A 20,486-nucleotide genomic window follows, 5' to 3' on the forward strand; every position below is an offset into this window, starting at 1 on the left:
CTCACCTCTTCACCATGATTTCTCACTATAAAAGCAGCAGACTATGAGGACTTCTACTTTCTCTAATTGCTTTTAATTTTAATAATTCCTCAATATGCATTTTGAACTCTTCAATATCTTTAGGAGTAGCTTCTATTGGCCCTGATTTAATGATATAGTCTGGATTTATAATATTTATTTTGCAAACTATAGAGTTCCTTTCCCAATGTTTCATTGGTATTTCCCCTATAATTTGTATGTTTTCTAATCTTTGCACTATCTTATATATATCTTTTTTGGATTTTAAGTCTCTATACCAATTTGGTGAAAATGATTGTAATGCTATGCATTCTGTACTTGTATTTTCTATATGATATTCTTCTATGGTCTCACTAAGTTCTTCATCTTTACGGAATTCAAGGGCTACCTCTGGACTTGTACTATATTCTCCATCCAAATTAGATATCTCTACATTTTGCAAAGCTTTTCTTTGCTTTCTTACTTCAGATATGTATGGGAGATTATCTTGATAAGGGATAAATGTAACCCCTTCTTCATGTATAATTGTAGTTTGTAAAGACTGTTGTAAAAACCTTAACCCTATTATCATGTCATCATTTATTACTGATAAATCTCTTATTGTAATTTCATCTATTATATATTTCGTGCCATTTATGTATGCTTCAATATTATATGCTAACTGGTTGTAGATTTTCTTTATTCCTGACATATCGGTAGATACTTCAGCTTTATTATTATCCATAGTTTCAACTATTTCTGGACATCTCATGAAATATTTATCATGTATGATGTTCTTTGTGCAACCCGTATCTAGTAGCGCTAACACTTTATAAGAAATGTTTGGCTTTAGAACTATTCTAACTGGGATTCTTATCCCTAACACTTCTTTGAATGGTAATCGAACAATATATTTGTTTCCAAAACTAGTTATTGCATCTTTTAATTGTATTAATTTATCTCCTTTTTTATCCCTTATTGTTATCATTTGTTCTTTCATCTCTGTGATTTTTAGAACCTTATTATCTTGCTCTTTATTATCTTCTAATTCATCCTTTAGCTTTTGTAATTCTGCTTCTAGCTTATTTATTCTATTTTCTAAGTTTCTAACCCTGTTGGATAATATTCTTTCTTCTGGCTCCCATTATATTTCCTGTCTCCATTTTTGATTACTGACTTTTAGACAGGAGGTACATGCTTGCTTTAAGCATAAACTACATGTGAATCTATTATCTTGGCTAGGATAATATATACAGAAAGCACATTTTATGTTATAATCCCCTTTTCCTTTAATCCAGTCATGTTCACAATCTACTTGATTCATCATTTCGATCTTTAAACCGGCTAATTCATCAATTAGGTCTATTTCATCATCGCTTGATTCATATTCTGGAGTCTCATTTTCTACTTCATCTGTCTCTATGATTGAATATATTGACTCGTCGTCTTTTATTTCATCATCACATACCAAAATATTCTCATTAACACTATCTACTATTAATACTCTCTCTTGCTCCTCATATTTGCTAGAGTACTTTTCTGGTCTTTATTAGGGCAAGTTCTACTTAAGTGATCGGGAGAGTTACATATGAAACACCTGCATGTTTTATCATATGATTTCTTAGGATTATATCTTCTTACATTTATTTTATGCAAGAATGGGGCTCTATTATCGGACCTTCTCAAGAAATATCTTTTCTTTGTTCTAAAATTTCTACTATCTCTCCTTTGTGGTTTATAATATTTGTTTTTCCGATGCCTTTCTTCTCCATACGTAAGCGGTATTTGGACAATATTATTGCAGAAATTGTAATCTGACTTCTTCATAGACCTTTGGGCTTGTATGCCTGTACATACCGTTCTTAATTGTTTAAAAACAAATGTTATGGCTTGAGATATATTTACCACGTTTCCCCCTTTTTCTTTTTTATATTCTTCAAATATTATGGATCCTAGAGGGTCTGGCAACTTATTAAAATATCTTTCTACAACACCTACATTAAACCCTTGCTTCGTAGTGGTAGCATTATATAAATAATGTTGAGAGAATTCTTTTATTCCTTTCCAGCTAGTTAATGTTAGTTTTTCTATTTCTCTCAACCTTTCGTTTTGTAGTGAGGTATATCCTAATTCCGGGTCTTCTGCGATGATCATATTTGAAATAACATTTGCAAAGTTATTAGGGTTACTTCCGGCCCTTTTTAATTCTTCATACTGATTAGGATATGTCTCTACCCATTGTTCCCATAGAACTTTTACAGATTCTCCTAAAAATGTTTCAAGATATGTTAACATATCTTCTACCTTAATTCCTATATTATACTGGTTTTGCATATATTTTTGAACTATTAAACCTTTCCATATGCTGATTATATTCGGCCAATCTATCGGGTCATGAGCTGCTAGGTTTAAAATAGCGCCATCATTCTTATAATTTTGAAATTGCACTGGCTTTTCAAAATCTCTTCTTTTAGCACCCATATATCTATATTGTCCACGGATGTATGTAGGTTGGTAATCATCCTTTTCTGGAGGCCATTGTCCAGCTGATCTGGTAGGTCTCTCTCTCTCTCCTTCTCTTTTTACCGAAGACTCGCCATATCCCTTTCTTCTTTTATTACTACTTTCTACTTCCATAGCTTCCATTGCATTGTCTAAATTTTGTAGTCCCACATCATCTAGTGAGTTATAAAAATCACTATTCTGCTCCGAATCATTATAATTTTCATCTTCTAACCACATATCTTTTACTAATTTCTCTTCCTCTTCATAACTTTCTAGTAATAACTTATTATTTATATCCCATTGCTCTTCTTCACTAACTACTTCTTCTTCCTGAGCAATATTCTTATCTCTATTAGTGATAGCATCATTATTACTACCAGCATGTTCTCCCCTTTCAATTGATGATGTATTTGGCATAATTGAACCACTAGTTACCAACTTTTTCTCATTTTTTAGTTTTTTTAACCTTGCAATTTCTCTAATTATAAACAATTCTCTTTCTCTTATCTTAGGCCAATCTTTTGTCGTAGAATTTTTATATTCCCAATCTATATGCTTTAGCTTATTTTCCCAGTGAATTATTTCATCATCTAAATTAGCCTTTTCCATGCATTCGGTCACACCTTTATTCTTATCGTCAATAGATTCTGTTTCTGACATAAAGGATTCTGCGTCTTCTATTGATGCCGATTTATAGTTCATAAATCTAATGCTACTACTTCCTTCACAATTTTGATAACTTATATAGTTATCAGGTTGCTTTAATTCTTTTTTCTCTATTAATTCACCAATCTTCCATTCTTCTCCCGCTCTTTCTTCAGAACCAATTTTAAGTGGATTCATAAATTTAATACCCTTTGATTGCATACTATCAATTACATCGCTCACATTAACTCTATATCTAGAGTTACTTCTGTTAGTGAGCCTTCCTATAAATTCTATGCTTACTAACAAATTTGTTCCTTTAAAATCTTCATATCCCTTAGTTTGGAAACCAAAACTCATTTTTTCAATAAATTCTTTTACAGGCATCATTAGGTCTGGAGCTATATTGGTTATTAATATATTTTCATTCATGTCTCCTTCTAAAAATCCTAATGCTACTTTATCTACTGATTCCCACCTTCGGTCTAATAGAGTTATAAGCACCTTTGCTCCTAATTTGTTTCTTGTCATACCTTTAACTCCTATAATATACATACCTTGATGAATATATTTCTAACCACAATATTTTAGTTCATTTTCAATATTTTTTCTTACTATTCTTAAATCAACTGGGTGTGTTAACACACTTAGTTCTACTTCTCTAGATATTCGGTATAACCCGCTCTTACTCTCAAACATACCCATGTGATATACCTGTTGCGGTTTTATTTTTCTTAGGGTATCTTTTGATATCTTTCGAGGTCTCTCTGAATATCTATAACTTCTTCAATACTATCAATATCATCGGCTTTACATGATAATCTATGCTTCATTGCGAGTGGTCTTGAGTCTTGCCTTACTAACTGGAGGGTTTTATCTCTTCTAAGGAAGCCTTTAGTGTCACATCCCTAACCCCTAAGCAAGTTACTCTTGTGCTCATGTCTTCTTTGCATCTGCATCTAATAATTCTCCAATCAAGAACAAGAAAGTGGCAAAGGAAAAACTCAAAACCCTAGCAACTACTTCAAATAAAGAAAATCTCAAACTAGTTAAAATCAATGAACCCAAAATGGCCTCAAGAAATGTTCAAACATTCTGATAAATCATGAAAGTAAAGGAGCATTGGAGAAAACTATTTTCTTGCCACTTTAAGCATTTTAAATTAATGCAAAAGCCACTGGTTTCAAACTTTAAATTTGAAATCAGAAACTATAAATTTTCAAAAATGTTGAAAACTTTGGAAATGGTTGGGAATGTTATAACAAATATTCAGGTGTGTTTAAAATATTTTTTACCACCATTTTGGAGCTGAAATAAATAGCAAATCAATGTCAGAAATTAACACAGAAATAAAACAGAAGGAAATGGAAATGAGCTTACCTGTCGCCTAGCCTGGCCCGGCCCATCTCCCTGAGTCGTCTCCTCCCTCGCGCTAGTAGGAGAAGGAGGTGGTCGCCGCCTCCTCCGGCACGGCCACACACCTGTGCGCCTGCCTGGCCGCCGCCTCGCGCTGGCAAGGCCGGGGATAAGCTCCCCGAGGCCTCTCCTATCCATTCCCAGCGTCGGCTCTCTCCGTCCTCCCGGATCTCTTCCTCCTTCCTGCTGCCGCCATTGGAGCCGAGCAAAGCTCGAGCTGCCCGTGCCCCTAGCCATAGGATCCCCTCTCAGAGCACGCCGTTAGCTCCGCCTCGTCGGTCTGGTCCTCCCAGCAGAAGCCGAAGCCACCCCGAGCCCTGCAACGCCCGCGGCGCCATCGTCTTCCACCTCCGGCCGCCGGACCTCTCCCGTCGATTCGTCGCCCCCAGGCCTTCCCCAAGCCGTCTAAGCCCTGCTCTGCACTCCCCGTGAGCATGCTGTCATTTCCCCTAAGTTTTCCCCATCGATCCCCTCCTCTAGCTCTAGTTTCACCGGAGCCCGACGAGGACCGCCGCTGCCGCTCGTCGCCGGTAGCCCTCCGATGATCAGCTCGTCCTTCCGAGGGCACCAGCAGCTTCAGGTCGATGCGTAGATGCTGTAGGAGCTAAGAACCGAGCGTAGTTCCCTCTGAATCAAAGACCCCGATGACGCCCGAGCCTTGGCCGCCGCCAAGCTCGTCGCCGGCGTCATCTCCAGCCAGATCAGCCCCGGCTAAGTGCAGAAATGGAGCTGCGGGAGATGTGCAGTTCTTCTGGTGCTCTCCGCGCAGCATTTGGCCCCCTCTGAGCTGTTTCCGAGCCCCTCCGCCGTGCTGGTGGTCGCCGGAGGCTCCCCCCCGGCGAGGACGACCTTGCCGCCGGTGGATCTCGGCAGGCCTGAGCCACTGACTGGTGGGGCCAGCCTCTGGCAAGTTTAAAACTAATAAAAATAAATCAAATAAGTTAATCAGTCACTCACATGAGGGTCCAGCAAGGTTAATCAGTCAATTAAGTGTAAACTTAATCAAAAATTGACCAGAGAGACTGACCAGTGGGTCCCACTGGTCAGGTTTGACTTTCAATGGCCAGATGGACCTGCTAACGTCAGTCTGATGCAATAAAGAGAATTTCCAATATAAAAATAATTCCAGAAATGTTTAAAACTTCAAAAATTCATAGAAATTAATCTGTAACTCCAATGAAAATAATTTATATATGAAAAAGTATCAGAAAAATTCAAGGATTCTGAATATGCTATTTTCAACTATGTTTGAAAAAGTTACAGAACCCTAACATGTAGAATAAGGAATAATTCAACTCTTATAATTACTTTTTAAATGGAATTTGGGAAATTTTCAAATTTCATTATGAATGCAATGTTCACACAATGTCCTAGATAAAAATCAGTACCATAACATGACATCTCATGCATGTTAACATCAAGTTGATCTGAGCATCAGGTCGAATCAATTAAATCGGTATTCGAGAATACTTGTTTGAATTGATATTCGAATGTGATTCAAATCAACTCTAAACCTAATACATATTGATTATAATAACTTATCACCTTGCATTCTCATGCCATGCTCATGCATCATTTTGAGTGCATATGATTGTTATTGAATGTTGCCATTCATTTCGGTAGGCTCCGCACCCCCGGATTCCACCGAATATCCGCCTGACGGATATCGTTCCTCCTCTGAGCAACAAGGCAAGAAACCCTTTTGATCATCCCGATAATTCCCATGTTCTTGCTCCTGCACTTATTTAATGCATTAGGATCAAATGCTACAACTGCTTTTGCCACGTTAGTTGAACCCACTTCCTTTGCATGACCTAACCTTGTCACAGTAAATAGCCGAACCTTGCAACCTAGCTTACCTGGTAGTTGCCTGAGGTATGATGTGCCTTATCTTGCTATGCATGCTATGCTTAGAGTTGTGTATGGTCTGTCATCTGGGAGATGAACAGAATTATGAGAATGTGTTCGGTAAACAAAGGTTGTGTGTGTTGAACTTGATTTGGTAAAGGTACCGGTGAAAGGCTGTGTAGGAGTACATAGCGGGTTGTTTCATTGGAACCGTCCATAGGAACTGAGTTCCGTGTATGTAATCCAAGGCTAGATACTACCACATGGTGGGCCCTGAAATATGACCCCGCTCGGCCTATTAATCGCGTAGTACTCGGTCCAGGAGTTGCAACTAGTTTCTGGTGTTTATAGAAATGCTGGAGGCCGTGCATGGTGCTCACCTGAGAGGTGGGCCGTGATGCGGTAGGCAGTGGCACCGTGTACCAAGTGGCACCCGGATGGTGGGCTTGGGAACCCTGCGCACATCGTTTGAGGCCGTGGCGGAAACCTCGGCCGGACTTCCGTACGGGTTACTCTCAGATAGGCGATAAACCTGGACTAGGTACTAGTTTGGTTAACGGTCGTGGCCGACTCCCTCGCTGGGCTTCCGCTTGAAGGTTGCCGAGGTGCATGACGTGCACATGGCGATAAGTGGCGAGAGCGTGTGTGACGAAGTACACCCCTGCAGGGTTATGATCTATTCGAATAGCCGCGTCCGCGGATATGGACTACTTGGAGACATATGTTGTTCATAGATAACTTCAATGGGTACTCATAAAATTGCCAAGATAAGCGTGAGTGTCGTGGACGGCATTTCCGTACGGAGACGGAATGATTCCACGATAGTGTATTGTTGTGGTGTTAGTGGACTCGTGTGCGAGAAATCAAGTTGTCAAAAATAATTTCAAAATGCAAGTTGTCTAGTCACGAGTCAAATGTTGGCTTTCCGCATGAAACCCCACAATACCTTTTGATACCTTGCATGAGTAGTTAGTTGTCCTAAAGTCTTGCTGAGTACCTTCGTACTCATGTTTGCTTAATAAATGTTGCAGAGGTTGCTAATGACCCTAATGGAGGGTTCTTCGTAGACATCGACGACGACGAGTAGCTGGTGTCCCAGCTACGATCTGGCCCTATGTTGGATCTGTAGTATAGTCAGACCATGTGCCTTCTAGCTGCCCTGTCTGTACTCAGACAGTTTAAACTCTTCCGCTGGCTTGTAACTGAATGACTGCTATTATGGGTCGTGAGACCCTTGATGTGTAATATTATGTGTGTGGCTCTTCCGAGCCTCTTAAATAAAGCTTGTATGTTTATGGTTATGTTGTGATGCCATCGATGTATCTATACATATCGGTATGCCATGCGTACGTGTGTCGTACCTGATATGTATGGGGTTCGATTACCTAGTCGTGAGCTTTAGTAGCATTCCTTACAAGGAAATGCCCCTTTGTGATCCAACGAGCCTTGGTAGTTCGCTACTGCTCCGGACACATTGATTGACCGGCATGTGTCCTTCTTAGCTGTTGTGTCTGTCCTCTTTGGGAAAATGTCACGCGATGTAATGGAGTCCTTGTAGCTAGCTACGACTCATCTACATTCGCTGATGACCGACACCTGCTTTGTTGGGTCATGTATGCCTGTCCTTGTGCGGTACTGCCATTTTGGTTTATGACTAGACATGTCGATCCGGGTTCTTTGACATTGGAATGCTAGCGACACTATTGCATACGTGAGGTGGTACGTCTGACCAGGTGCATTGATGTGCCGGGTCATACGACCATGCTGGTCAGGGTGATGTCGGTGTGCGGTTACCGTTGGTACCCCGAGTACACAGTGGAGGAACAGTACCGAGACTTCAACCAGAGCCAGTACATCTGCACTGTTAGGGTATTTCCAGATTACCCTGGAGCGGAGAAGCCAATCCATTGGTCCTATGGGTTGGGGGTCACTGTTGACATGGCAGTACAGGATGCTGCGCTATTCAATGCTGACCATTATGAGAGCGAGACATGCACTGCTACAGAATTCAGAGTTCTGCTATGTTCCGGCCTCTCAGCCTGGTGAAGAGGGATACCTCAGTGGAGTCTATTTTGATTCTTCTATGGAGGATCCACTTCTGCAGTCCACTGTTGAGATGCTAGAGAACAGAGACAGGGATGCTCGTGCTCTCCGTATGGAGCTTTATGCTACCCGTGCCCGTCTGTGGACAGCTTTGACGCAGCTGGCACCGGTAGTCCAGACAGGGTATGGAGAGATGGAGATGCTGAACCCTGTTAGGACCCATCTTCCGGCCCACGTTGACTAGCCAGCTATAGGAGGAGTCACACCTCTTCGGGGACCCCTCTTACCACCAGTCAGGGGACCAAGGCCACATCCATGTCCTTATGGATCCCAGGGATCTCAGGCTAGAGTGTTTCCTGATCCGCAGGTTGAGCTTACAGGTCATGGAGGTAATCTCTATGAGATGTTCTATGCGGATGCCTGAGCTGTGAGCGGAAGGATAGTATGGTAGTAGCCGTACGTTCACAGTCCTGCATGACTTGTGAAGTATGCATGTAATGTGAAATGAATTCCGGAGGCCTAGATAAATAATGTATAGGAAGCTTGTAAGCCTCTCATGAGTAGTTTCATAATTTCAGTAGTTTGCTCTTCGGTTGAGGTTGTACTGAACTATGTAAGGGTGTGTATGAACCATGGTGTATATATAGCAGTTGCTTGTCACCATGTTGTTCGGATATTCATTTCCGCATTCCGTGTGTTCAGTACATTCTTAATCCATAGCTAGTATTGATATGATGTTGGTCTAAGCTATGAGTTTGTTTGTCAGGATGGTGGTCACCAGGTTGAACAGTGCCCCTGCTCATGAGCAAGGCAAGGGTAGTCAAGCGTCGCAGGAAGACCTGCCTCACCCGCCTTCTCTGGTGGAAGTGATGCTTGAGGCAGAAAGAAACAAAAGGGAGACCAATCGACTGCTAGAGCATATTGAGCAGAATACGGCTCGACAGCCTAGGAATGCTGCAGTGTCCCTTAATGACTTTGTGAAGTTGAATCCTCCAAAGTTTCATCATTCCGTCGATCCCCTCGACGCTGATGACTGGCTGTGCAACATCTCACGCAAGATTCGCTCTGCGAATGTGTCTGAGGCCGACAAGGTGGCCTTTGTGGCGTATTTCCTGGAAGGACCCGCCAATCTGTGGTGGGAGAATTTTGAAGCTATGCGTCCCGCTGAACCAGTGGCCACATGGGCAGCCTTCAGTGCAGCTTTTCGTCTGCACCATATTCCAGAGGGCCTGATGGATAGAAAGAGAGAGGAGTTCTGTGCCTTCACTCAGGGCAAGTTGTCTGTGGATACCTATAGCCGCGAGTTCGGTAACCTCGCCCGCTATGCAACATAGGAGGTGTCTACTGACGCCAAGAAGCAAGCAAGATTCCGTAAGGGTCTGAGCCCTGAGTTGCGTCGTGATCTGCGCCTCCATGAGTGTGCAAGCTTTCAAGCCCTGGTCAACAAAGCGATCTGTGCGGAGACTGGTCATACTAACTTCGAAGCCACAAGGAAGCACTCCCGTGACTTTGGCTCGTCTTCTGGTTCCGCGTTTCCAAAACGCAGGCTGTGGGTTCCGAACAGTTCTGTGCCGCCAAGATACACTCCGAGGCCATCCTACGTGGCGCCTCAGACGAATCAGGCCAACCCTCCAGCAAAAGCTTATGGTGGTCTAGCTAGCAATGCTGCACCACGTGCCAACCAGGTGATATGCTACAAGTGTGGAGAACCAGGGCACTATTCCCGTGAGTGTCCTCAGAATGTGGGTGCCAAGAAATCCGGAAAGTCCGTCGGGCAAGCCAAGTCGGGCAAAGCGTTCTATGTGAAGCCAACTCCTGCATGTGGCCGTGTGAACTATGTGTCAGCAGAAGAAGCTGCAGAGGATCCTGACGTCATGCTGGGTACGCTTCTTGTTAATCATCACACAGCTTCCGTTCTCTTTGACACTGGGTCTTCTCATTCCTTCATTTCAGAAAGTTATGCACAGTTGTATAACATGTCTTTTTGTGATATGCCAATCCCATTGGTTGTCCAAACCCCTGGTAGTAAATGGCAAACCTCTAGGATAACCTATGACAATGAAATTCTAGTAGACACGCTAGTTTTTCTAGCCTCATTGATAGCCTTGAAATCTTCGGATATTAATATCATCTTGGGCATGGACTGGATGTCAGCTTACTATGCCAAGATTGATACTCATTCTAGAAATGTCCAGCTTACCCATCCCTCGGGTGAGATAGTAAATGTCTCTACTCCAGTTGCCAAATGCCAACTCTACTCCCTAAATGCCAACCCTCTTCCAGAACTCGAAGACATTCCGGTAGTCCGTGACATCTTGGATGTTTTTCCAGAGGAACTGCCAGGAATTCCACCTGACAGAGATGTAGAGTTTGTAATAAATCTTGTTCCGGGAACTGTCCGAATAGCCAGAAGACCATATAAGATGGCACCCCTGGAGCTAGCCGAACTTAAGAAGCAACTAGATGAGGCTTTGAACAAAGGTTTCATTTGTCCTAGCTCTTCTCCTTGGGCTTGTCCCGTCCTCTTCGTCAAGAAGAAAGACGGAACGGATCGGATGGTTGTGGATTATCGACCAGTTAATCTGGTCACCATAAAGAACAAGTATCCGCTCCCCAGGATCAACGATCTGTACGATCAGCTCGCTGGATCCTCAGTCTTCTCCAAAATGGATTTGAGGTTGGGATACCATCAAATCAAGATTAAGAACGGGGACATTCCAAAAATTGGCTTTTGTTACTCGTTATGGCCAATATGAAAACACCGTTATGTCCTTCGGTTTAACCAATGCCCCAGCCACCTTCTCTCGACTGATGAATTCAATCTTCATGGAGTATTTGGATAAATTCGTCGTAGTATACCTGATGATATTCTCCTCTACTCGAAGAATGAACAAGAACATGCCGAGCATCTAAGGCTGGTATTGATGAAACTTCGAGAGCATCGCCTTTATGCCAAATTTTCAAAATGTGAATTCTGGTTACCTGAAGTGACCTATCTAGGCCACGTAATCTCTAGTAAGGGTATTGCTGTCAATCCCGAGAGAGTTCAAGCTGTCCTTGATTGGACTCAACCTGAATCGGTTAAGCAAGTTAGGAGTTTTCTTGGTCTAGCGAGCTATTGTCGCCGCTTTGTCGAGAATTTCTCCAAGGTTGCAAAGCCTCTAACTGAACTCCTCAAGAAAGATAAAAAGTTCGAGTGGACACCACAGTGTGAGCATAGTTTTCAGGAACTGAAAAGACGCCTGACTTCCGCACCTGTGTTGTTACCACCAGATTTTTCTAAGGACTTTGTTATCTATTGCGACGCCTCACGACAAGGATTTGGTTGCATTCTCATGCAAGATCGTCATGTGATCGCATACGCATCTCGACAGTTGCGTCCACATGAGGATAATTATCCCACACATGACCTTGAGCTTGCAGCTGTGGTCCATGCACTAAAAACCTGGCGACATTACCTTCTGGGTAATCGTTGCGAAATATTCACTGATCACCAAAGTCTGAAATATATCTTCACCCAGCCGTATTTGAATCTCAGGCAAAGACGGTGGCTTGAGTTGATCTCGGATTACGACTTAGGGATAACTTACACCCCGGGGAAGGCCAATGTTATGGCCGATGCGCTAAGTCGTAAATCTTATTGTAACAATTTGATGCTACAACAAGGTCAACCACATCTCCATGAGGACTTTCGGAAGTTGACTCTTCATATTGTTCCTCAAGGATTCCTTTCTACCCTGGTGGCGAAGCCTACTCTTAAGGATCAAATTATAGCTGGCCAAAAGCGTGACAAAGGTATATCACGGATCAAGGAGAATATTTTTAGCGGCAACGCTAAAGAATTTTCCATGAACGATCAAGGTGTTGTGTTCTTCAAGAATCGTTTAGTGGTTCCTAAGAACCCACATCTAAGGTAGTTAATCCTTAAGGAGGCTCATGATTCTCCTCTCACCATTCATCCCGGTAGCACTAAGATGTATCAGGACCTACGCCAGAGGTTCTGGTGGACTAGGATGAAGAGAGAAATTGCTGAGTTCATTGCTAACTGTGACGTTTGTCGTCGAGTTAAGGCAGAACATCAAAGGCCTGCTGGCACCCTTCAACCTCTAGCTATTCCTGAATGGAAATGGGATAAAGTTAGCATGGATTTCATTACCGGATTTCCCAAGACCAAGAAAGGAAATAATGCTATCTTTGTGGTCATTGACCGTCTTTCCAAAGTGGCTCATTTTCTTCCTGTTCGTGAGAGTATAACAGCTAGCCAGCTAGCAGAATTATATATCTCTCGAATAGTGTCTCTTCATGGTGTTCCCCTGGAGATTAACTCGGACCGTGGAAGTATCTTTACTTCTCGCTTCTGGGAAAGTTTTCAGAATGCTATGGGGACTCACTTATCTTTTAGCACTGCTTTCCATCCCCAATCAAGTGGTCAAGTAGAAAGAGTGAATCAAATTCTAGAAGATATGCTCCGAGCTTGTGTTATATTGTTCGGTCTGAATTGGGAAAAGTGCCTTCTATTCGCCGAATTCCCTTATAACAATAGTTACCAATCATGCTTGGGCAAAGCCCCTTTTGAAGTTCTCTATGGACGAAGATGTCGAACACCTCTTAATTGGTGAGAAACCGGAGAGAGGCAACTCTTTGGCCCGGATATGATCCAGGATGCAGAAGAGCAGGTTCGCATTATTCGTGAAAAGTTGGAAACAGCCCAGTCTCGCCAAAAGAGCCAATATGATCGTCATCATAAGGCTGTGACCTTTGAAGTTGACGAGAAGGCTTACCTTCGGGTTACACCTTTGAAGGGTACCCATCGATTCGGTATCAAGGGCAAGTTGGCTCCTCGTTACATTGGTCCTTTTTCGCATTCTTGCCAAACGAGGAGAAGTTGCCTACGAGTTGGAACTTCCTCCGCATCTTTCCAAGGTTCATGATGTTTTCCACGTCTCGCAACTCAGGCGTTGCTTTTCGGATCCTATCCGTGAAGTGGACCACAAAACGCTTGATCTCCAAGATAACCTTTCATACCGAGAATACCCCGTGCGTATTCTTGATCAAGCTGAGCGTACCACTCGACGTCGAAACCTCAAGTTTCTTAAAGTTCAATGGTCAAATCATTCCGAAAAGGAGGCAACTTGGGAAAGAGAGGATCGTCTCCGACTTGAGTATCCTGCATTATTCCCGACGACTTCTAAATCTCGGGACGAGATTCTTTTGCGTGGGGGTGAGTTGTCACATCCCTAACCCCTAAGCAAGTTAGTCTTGTGCTCATGTCTTCTTTGCATCTACATCTAATAATTCTCCAATCAAGAACAAGAAAGTGGCAAAGGAAAAACTCAAAACCCTAGCCACTACTTCAAATAAAGAAAATCTCAAACTAGTTAAAATCAATGAACCCAAAATGGCCTCAAGAAATGTTCAAACTTTCTGATAAATCATGAAAGTAAATAAGCATTGGAGAAAACTATTTTCTTGACACTTTAAGCATTTTAAATTAATGCAAAAGCCATTGGTTTCAAACTTTAAATTTGAAATCAGAAACTATAAATTTTCAAAAATGTTGAAAACTTTGGAAATGGTTGGGAATGTTATAACAAATATTCAGGTGTGTTGAAAATAATTTTTTACCACCATTTTGGAGCTGAAATAAATAGCAAATCAATGTCAGAAATTAAAACAGAAATAAAACAGAAGGAAATGGAAAAGAGCTTACCTGTCGCCTAGCCTGGCCCGGCCCATCTCCCTGAGTCGTCTCCTCCCTCGCGGCAGTAGGAGAAGGAGGTGGTCGCCGCCTCCTCCGGCACGGCCACGCACCTGTGCGCCTGCCTGGCCACCGCCTCGCGCTGGCAAGGCCGGGGATAAGCTCCCCGAGGCCTCTCCTATCCATTCCCAGCGTCGGCTCTCTCCCTCCTCCCGGATCTCTTCCTCCTTCCTGCTGCCACCATTGGAGCCGAGCAAAGCTCGAGCTGCCCGTGCCCCTAGCCATAGGATCCCCTCTCAGAGCACGTCGTTAGCTCCGCCTCGTCGGTCTGGTCCTCCCTGCAGAAGCCGAAGGCACCTCGAGCCCTGCAACGCCCGCGGCGCCATCGTCTTTCACCTCCGGCCGCCGGACCTCTCCCGTCGATTCGTCGCCCCCAGGCCTTCCCCGAGCCGTCTAAGCCCTGCTCTGCACTCCCCGTGAGCATGCGGTCATTTACCGTAAGTTTTCCCCGTCGATCCCCTCCTCTAGATCTAGTTTCACCGGAGCCCGACGAGGACCGCCGCTGCCGCTCGTCGCCGGTAGCCCTCCGATGATCAGCTCGTCCTTCCGAGGGCACCAGCAGCTTCAGGTCGACGCGTAGATGTTGTAGGAGCTAAGAACCGAGCGTAGTTCCCTCTGAATCAAAGACCCCGATGACGCCCGAGCCTTGGCCGCCGCCAAGCTCGTCGCCGGCGTCATCTCCGGCCAGATCAGCCCCGGCTAAGTGCAGAAATGGAGCTGCGGGAGATGTGCAGTTCTTCTGGTGCTCTCCGCGCAGCATTTGGCCCCCTGCGCGCCGTTTCCGAGCCCCTCCGCCGTGCTGGTGGTCGCCGGAGGCTCCCCGCCGGCGAGGACGACCTCGCCGCCGGTGGATCTCGGCTGGCCTGAGCCACAAACTGGTGGGGCCAGCCTCTGGCAAGTTTAAAACTAATAAAAATAAATCAAATAAGTTAATCAGTCACTGACATGTGGGTCCAGCAAGGTTAATCAGTCAATTAAGTTTAAACTTAATCAAAAATTGACCAGAGAGACTGACCAGTGGGTCCCACTGGTCAGGTTTGACTTTCAACGGCCAGATGGACCTGCTGACGTTAGTCTGATGCAATAAAGAGAATTTCCAGTATAATAATAATTCCAGAAATGTTTAAAACTTCAAAAATTCATATAAATTAATCTGTAACTCCAATGAAAATAATTTATATATGAAAAAGTATCAGAAAAATTCAAGGATTCTGAATATGCTATTTTCAACCATGTAGAATAAGGAATAATTCAACTCTTATAATTACTTTTTAAATGGAATTTGGAAAATTATTCAAATTTCATTATGAATGCAATGATCACACACTGTCCTAGATACAAATCAGTACCATAACATGACATCTCATGCATGTTAACATCAAGTTGATCTGAGCATCAGGTCGAATCAATTAAATCGGTATTCGAGAATACGTGTTTGAATTGATATTCGAATGTGATTCAAATCAACTCTAAACCTAATACATATTGATTATAATAACTTATCACCTTGCATTCTCATGATTGTTATTGAGGGTTGCCATTCATTTCGGTAGGCTCCACACCCCCGGATTCCATCGAATATCCGCCTGACGGATATCGTTCCTCCTCTGAGCAACAAGGCAAGCAACCCTTTTGATCATCCCGATAATTCCCATGTTCTTGCTCCTGCACTTATTTATTGCATTAGGATCAAATGCTACAACTGCTTTTGCCACGTTAGTTGAACCCACTTCCTTTGCATGACCTAACCTTGTCACAGTAAATAGCCGAACCTTGCAACCTAGCTTACCTGGTAGTTGCTCGAGCTATGATGTGCCTTATCTTGCTATGCATGCTATGCTTAGAGTTGTGTATGGCCTGTCATCTGGGAGATGAATAGAATTGTGAGAACGTGTTCGGTAAACAAAGGTTGTGTGTGTTGAACTTGATTTGGTAAAGGTACCGGTGAAAGGCTGTGTAGGTGTACATAACAGGTTGTTTCATTGGAACCGTCCATAGGAACTGAGTTCCGTGTATGTAATCCAAGGCTAGATACTACCACATGGTGGGCCCTGAAATATGACCCATCTCGGCCTATTAATTGCGTAGTACTCGGTCCAGGAGTTGCAAGTAGTTTTTGGTGTTTATAGAAATGCTGGAGGCCTAGCATGGTGCTGACCTGAGAGGTGGGCCGTGATGCGGTAGGCAGTGGCATGGTGTACCAAGTGGCACCCGGATGGTGGGCTTGGGAACCCTGCGCACATTGTTTGAGGCCGTGGTGGAAACCTCGGCCGGACTTCCGTACGGGTTACTCTCAGATAGGCGATAAACCTGGACTAGGTACTAGTGTGGTTAACGGTCGTGGCCGACTCCCTCGCTGGGCTTCCGCTCGAAGGTTGCCGAGGTGCATGACGTGCACATGGCAACAAGTGGCGAGAGCGTATGTGACGAAGTACACCCCTGCAGGGTTATGATCTATTCGAATAGCCGCGTCCGCGGATATGGACTACTTGGAGACATATGTTGTTCATAGATAACTTCAATGGCTACTCATAAAATTGCCAAGATAAGCGTGAGTGTCGTGGACGGCATTTCCTTATGGAGACGGAATGATTCCACGATAGTGTATTGTTGTGGTGTTAGTGGACTCGTGTGCGAGAAATCAAGTTGTCAAAAATAATTTCAAAATGCAAGTTGTCTAGCCACGAGTCAAATGCTGGCTTTCCGCATGAAACCCCACAATACCTTTTGATACCTTGCATGAGTAGTTAGTTGTCCTAAAGTCTTGCTGAGTACCTTCGTACTCATGTTTGCTTAATAAATGTTGCAGAGGTTGCTAATGACCCTAATGGAGGGTTCTTCGTAGACATCGACGACGACGAGTAGCTGGTGTCCCAGCTACGATCTGGCCCTACGTTGGATCTGTAGTATAGTCAGGCCATGTGCCTTCTAGCTGCCCTGTCTATACTCAGACAGTTTAAACTCTTTCGCTGGCTTGTAACTGAATGACTACTATTATGGGCCGTGAGACCCTTGATGTGTAATATTATGTGTGTGGCTCTTCCGAGCCTCTTAAATAAAGCTTGTATGTTTATGGTTATGTTGTGATGCCATCGATGTATCTATACATATCGGTATGCCATGCGTACGTGTGTCGTACCTGATATGTATGGGGTTCGATTACCTAGTCGTGATTTTTAGTAGCATTCCTTACAAGGAAATGCCCCTTTGTGATCCAACGAGCCTTGGTAATTCGCTACTGCTCCGGACACATTGGTTGACCGGCATGTCTGCTTCTTAGCTGCTGTATCTGTCCTCTTTGGGGAAATGTCACGCGATGTAATGGAGTCCTTGTAGCTTGCTACGACTCGTCTACATTCGCTGATGACCGACACCTGCTTTGTTGGGTCATGTATGCCTGTCCTTGTGCGGTACTGCAACTTTGGTTTATGACTAGACATGTCGATCCGGGTTCTTTGACATTGGAATGCTAGCGACACTATTGCATACGTGAGTCAAAAGACGCAAACAGTCCCGGCTAAGGTAGGGCTGCAGCCGTGGAGTTAACCGTGCGTGAGACCGCAAAGGGATGCGATGTGTTACCGGCTGGATTCCTATGGCTTAGGATCGGGGTCCCGACATTTAGATATGTCCATTTTTCTGAATTAATATTTCTTGATGATGTTACGATTCCAGATGACGATAGCACAATTTCTTTGTTGTTTTGGACACTTTTTAGCTTGTCTAAAACTTGGATTAATAGCTGAAGAATTGTATTATTTTCTCTTATTATAATTTTAGAGTCTTCTTTTGGTGAGTCGTGATCAAAAAATCCTACAGGAGGTGACAAGTATTTGGCTACTTCGTTTAATGCTTGGCTATATTCAGTCATATAATTATGAGACAATCAAAGTTTTAACTTCTTGCAGCAACTTCTTTATATCGACTATATCTTGTCTTGCTTGTGTGCGAGGGAGTGAGTCTTTGCCTTTACTTAGGTAACGGCCAATTGACAACACTTCTTCTTTAATATAATCGTTATTCTTGCAAAGTACGTTCTTCCTGGCCTTTGCTTCTTCTAGCTTATGTAAGGCGAGATCAATTTTATTGTTTAGACCAGAATACGCAAGCTTTTGGTATTCTTTGGATAAACTCTCAAATTTTTGGTCTAAATTATCTTGTCTTTTCCCCCAAGATATGTAAAAGTTATATATCAAATCGACAATTGTATTTAGCTGGCTATGAGATGTATGCCAGGTATGCTCTTTAGAAGGATTCATTCTGCACCTTATATTAATATTTTCTTTAGTATTTATTACCTTACCTGCGCTAACTTCTAAATTTAAATACTTTAACCTATCAATGTTTAAAATGCTGGACCTGATACCAAATATATAGAATAATTAAAATATTTATAATAAATCTAAACTATATTAAGTTATAAATTCAGGTTTTAATGTTCTTATACGTGATTAAGTATACGAGTAAACACAAACTTATTTATTTATTTTATATTATTTTTAATACAAAGTGTTTTTAAATTATTTCGCTTATATTGCAGGATCTTTGAGGGGCTGTCGAGGCCAACAAGACGACTGAGGTGTACGCAGTGGTGTAATATCCTACTCAGTACTCACCATATTTATCATTATGTTGTTTCAGATGTAGCTAATTTCGTTCACTTGATGTTTTAGTTGCAAATTTATGGAGTAAATTCCTATCGTCTTCCCAGGCAGTTCCACCCAAAGGGAACACTTCTCTACGGCCATAAGGTTCTCATTCAAATGCCATAAAAGGCTACACAGAGAACTACCGGCAGAGTTTTCTCCTATAGGATCCCTAGCATAAGAACTCATTCCATAAATTCAAAAATAAAATACCAAGTGAAAACACGAAACTACATCATTTCGACAACATAATTTACATATGGTTTTCCCTTTCGGGAACCCCCGAAGGGTTTACACAAGGGTAAATAAATTACCTTCTAACTACCTTCGCGAGCTTACAAATGCTCTAAATATTGTAGCTCTTTATTACACGATGAGGAAGTACTACTACTACTACTACTACTACTACTACTACTGAGCAAAGAGCTTGCTAGCTGAGTTGCAACTCTGTGCTCTATCTGTGGCTGGTTCTTCTCCGTCTGGTGTCTCTCTTCGCAGCAAGGCTCCTCCTTTTATAGGCAAGAGAGCACCTCTTGGATGGCTTCCGGGAGAAGGCTCCTCTATTATTTCCTCCTTCTTTCTCCTTGTCCATCATGCACCTAGTTTTTAGGCCTTCTAGGCTTTATAGGCTTTGTAGCAATTATAGCCCTTCTTTCTAGGGTATTGAGTGCATGTTGGAGAGGTTTGCACACCGTGTCTTGGTTGCCAATGGAGGTGGCATTGTCTTCTTTTTTGATTTTCTTCTTCGTCATGATTTTGTCTTGGACTTTAATCTTCAGGAATATTACAATCTTTGGATATGCATGTGCCTGTACACTGCCTGCTGATATGTGTATGCGGGCATACTTGGCTGCAAACATGCACATGTGTGTGCATTGGCTATTGATATGCGTACGCATACATGCTGCATTTTTTTAAGGGGGGTCTTCCCTGCCCATATAATTGATATTTCATATCAATATACACTAAGATTCTAGATTCCTATCAGCATTCAGTCGGAGTATATGCCCTCCGCGCCCGAATAATTGATAGTAATATCAATTCAAATTCAGTGACATTTGAAGTTGGGTTTTATTCAGGTGGCTGCCCATGCCCTGCGATATCCATATGATCCTCATCTAAGAGATGGAAATCATACTTCGTATCACATTCTTTCTTTATATCTTCAAATGTTATTTTCATTTCAACCCTTATTTCTTCTAATATCTCTTCCTTTAATTCTTTCTTCATTATTTTTGACAATTCTTCAAATCTTTTAAAACGTGGTAACTAATATTCTTTATATGTATAATTTTTTGGAGAACATTCTTCCTTTGTATTCTTTCCTGATGATTCTCCCTTGGTTATTTTAAATATTGGCATATTAGATGCATTGTTATCTGCATTCTTTCTCTTCTGGATATAATCTTTAGCCTTGGGGTCAATATAATAGTTTTCCCCTATCATTTTTCTTGCCCAAAACAAGGCCTCATCAATACCTTCATATTTTTTGAATGTTAAGTCTTGTCCCATTCGTTTTGCATCTAGTTTCTCTATCATGATGTCTTCCCATGTCAAATATATTCCGGGTTTATTTCCGTCAAACAAAACATATAATATTTCTCCTTTTTGTATTTCATCCCTTTCTA

Source organism: Hordeum vulgare, chromosome 4H (assembly GCF_904849725.1).
Source record: "Hordeum vulgare subsp. vulgare chromosome 4H, MorexV3_pseudomolecules_assembly, whole genome shotgun sequence".
NCBI lineage: Eukaryota > Viridiplantae > Streptophyta > Magnoliopsida > Poales > Poaceae > Hordeum > Hordeum vulgare.